The following is a 3301-nucleotide window of genomic DNA, read 5'->3' on the forward strand; positions in this document are numbered from 1 at the left end:
AAAAAAAAATAAACAGCTTACTCTTAAAAGTTGTCCATCAGTTACATGGGACTCCAGCACTGCAGCATTCATGCTCATGCAACATGCTGCATAGACAGGACTGGTTACTTACTCCCTGCGTGTGCCTCCACACCATGACTTGCTTGCAAAAAGAGCAATACTGAATGAGGAACCTCTGTGAGCCAATATCTAAATGTGATATTGAGGGCTTGTGGGTCTGGGTTTTTGAGTAGCTTATTTTTTTCTCAATACCTGAGATGCTTTGAGCCTGGTTTCTCAGACTGTCATCACAGACATCCACCTGATGGTGGGAAATCAGCATTTCTGAAAATTGAAGAGAATCTGAGGCAGGGGTAAGGGATTGTTGGCGTGACATTGGGTTGGTGGTTTGGGGAGCGGGGTTAAGCATTTTAGTTTAAAATTTATTCTAATTTTGGATGCCTGAATGCCAGGAGTTTTGCAGAAGGTAGGCTCTAAGACTGGGTCTTTACTTTGTATATGAATTAATATCTGTATTTAGAGCTGAGCTAAACAGAAAGAGCACAAGTATGTTGTTTTAGAAAGAGACCTCATTAAACACAGGTAATAGAGAAGACCTACAAATAGTCCAAACCCAATAGCTGGAAGTACATGGGACTACATGGGAACTAAGATGTTGGTGAACCAGCACTCCTCAGTGAACTTAGGGTAGCTCACAGCAGATAATAGATGTGTGGTCAAAGAGAAATATGCATAGAGAAATTCTTACAAGTGGTAATTAAATTATAACCTATCCATTTCCTTTGGGAAAAAAATAAATATCCTCTGCAGCTTTAGCTTGGTTCCCTGTGTACAAAAAAAAACAGGTCTAGCTTTTATCCACTGATCATATAACTTGCATGTCCTCATACTTTTTTCTGTCTTCGAAAAAGTGAGATAAAGAACCATGTTATGCAGATCTTTGAAGGGAATGTGGACAAAGAGTGAAAAGCCACCATCATCTTGTTAAAGTCCTGGTTTAGGAATCAAGCAAGAGGCATTGTCATCCCAGATCTGTCCCGGGCTCATCTGACTTCGTACTAATCACTTAAACACTTTATGGTTTGTTTCTCTACAACCTAGAATGTGAATTCCCCTTTTCTGTATGTAGAGCAGTTTAGTTCACAAGCCGTTTCGGGCAGGAGCTTCATGTTTCTGCAGTCCCAGGTACCACAGGTCCTTTCACTCAAATTACATTAATAAGCAGCTAGTGGTTGAGTAACCAGTTGCCTTCATGAGTGCTATGCAAGGCAAAGGCTGCCCACAAAGCAGGCTCTCTCCAAGGCACATCAGGAACCACCACAGCCAGCCAAGTGAGCAGGTAGACCTAACCTAGTGAGACTTACCCAACAGGCAGAGCTGACATGAAGAATGCAGGTGAATTCCAGTAATTGAATAGTAGTTTACTGAGCACACTTTGAAAAAACGTCTCCTGGGTCTCAGTTCTGGTCTTATGTTAGTAGCATCTGTCCAAGTTCATCGGGGCAGAGCCAGGACAGCTTCATTGTCGGGTTCTGTCCTTTGTCTCTATTTTGGGATGCATGCAGGCCTGCAGGACTTCAACAGGATTCCATGAAATACCAGCAAAGTCATCTGAACCATATTTTTATTGCATTTCTTTGCTCATCTAATTAACAGTAACAATAAAACAATATTTAATGGTTAATAGTAAACAATCAGCCAAGCCTTTGTTGTTAGAGGCATACTTAAATCCCACTCATATTAAAGTTATCTAAATCAACTGTCAATACAAAATTTAGGATTATCATCGATAAGGGCAGAATCGTGTCCTCAGTCCCCACATATTAAAAGGCATGATGGTTAAGCATAATACAGATGTTACTGTCTCGGACTGAGTCACTATAAACACTTAAAGATAAACTGTTTATATGGGTTCCCCCACCAAATAACATTAGAATATAACTGGGCTTGTGTTTTCAAAGCCAAGGCTGTTGTGCAACCATATGAATTTCAGCACATAAACAAAAATAATATTTAAAAAGCATATACATAACATGTTGACAGCCAGGAAAATATTTCCATAAATCTTTTCATCAACAGTGAAAGCAAATTGTTTCACTTATACTAATGATAAGTGATTTTGCAAGCCAGCCTGCAGTATATGCGTATATATGTTCTGATTTCTTGATCACCCCCTTTGTCTTCTGTATTGGGTTTGGCTGCAACAAGAAAGGACTGTTGTGGTTTAATCCCAGCTGGTAATTCAGAACCATGCAGCCGCTTACATGGAATGGGAATGGGAGGAGAATAAAATGAATGTAAATCCCATGGTTTGAAATAAGAACAGTCCAGTAACTAAGGTATAACACAAAACTACTACTGCTACCACCAATAATAATAATGATAAGGGAAATAACAAGGGAAGAGAATAATAAACTGAAAGGGAAAAGGAAAAATAAAACCCATTAAACACAAGTGGTGCACAATGCACCTGCCGATCGATACCAAGCCCAATCCGAGCAGCTATCTGGGACTTCTGGGTAACTCCCCCCCAGTTTATATCCTGGGCATGATGTGCTGTGGTATGAAATGCCCCTTTGGCTAGTTCGGGTCAGGTGCCCTGTCACTGCTTCCTCCCGGCTTCTTGTGCCACTCCTCACTGGCAGAGGATGAGACTGAAAAGTCCTCCATTGGGGTAAGCATTATTAGCAACAACTAAAAACATTGGTTTTACAGCATTGTTCTCAGACCAAAGTCAAAACCACCGCACTGCACCAGCTACTGGCAATGAGAAAAACAGCTGTTGCAGTCAAACCCAGGACACCTTCTTGTTAGCCCAGCTGTGTGTCAGGGTTGAGGTCTGTACCTGGATGGCTCCAGCGCAGCAGTTTGGATGTCCTCCCTATGGCTGGATCCTGAAAGTATTGAAAACCTGTGTCACCTGGTAGCAGTTTCATGTCCATGATAAACAAAATCCATAGTTATTTGGCTCAAATTCTGTTGTAGGTATGCTCCCTAGGGTGGTCTTTTTCAGTTCTTTGTCAAAATGGTTTTGTCATCTCTGCTGATCTTACGCAGATATTGGCCCATCTTGGAGACAGAGGCTATCCAAGAGAGGTGATAAGCAGGACTGAGTTTCTTTCAAGGCTCATCTAATTACTTGCTTGTACCTCTGTTGTCTGATGTAGCAGCTCCACATAAGCACATTCTTTGTGAAATGCCCCAAATGAGAGAGGAGAATTGAAGTAAGGTTTCTTATCCCCATATGTTGGTCAGGTCCTTTCAGCTCCAGCTGTACAATTTTGACTCACATTTGAAATAG

This window comes from Pezoporus occidentalis, unplaced genomic scaffold (assembly GCF_034315485.1).
Source record: "Pezoporus occidentalis ecotype Australia unplaced genomic scaffold, CSIRO_AGI_Poc_V1 ctg189, whole genome shotgun sequence".
Classification (NCBI taxonomy): domain Eukaryota; kingdom Metazoa; phylum Chordata; class Aves; order Psittaciformes; family Psittacidae; genus Pezoporus; species Pezoporus occidentalis.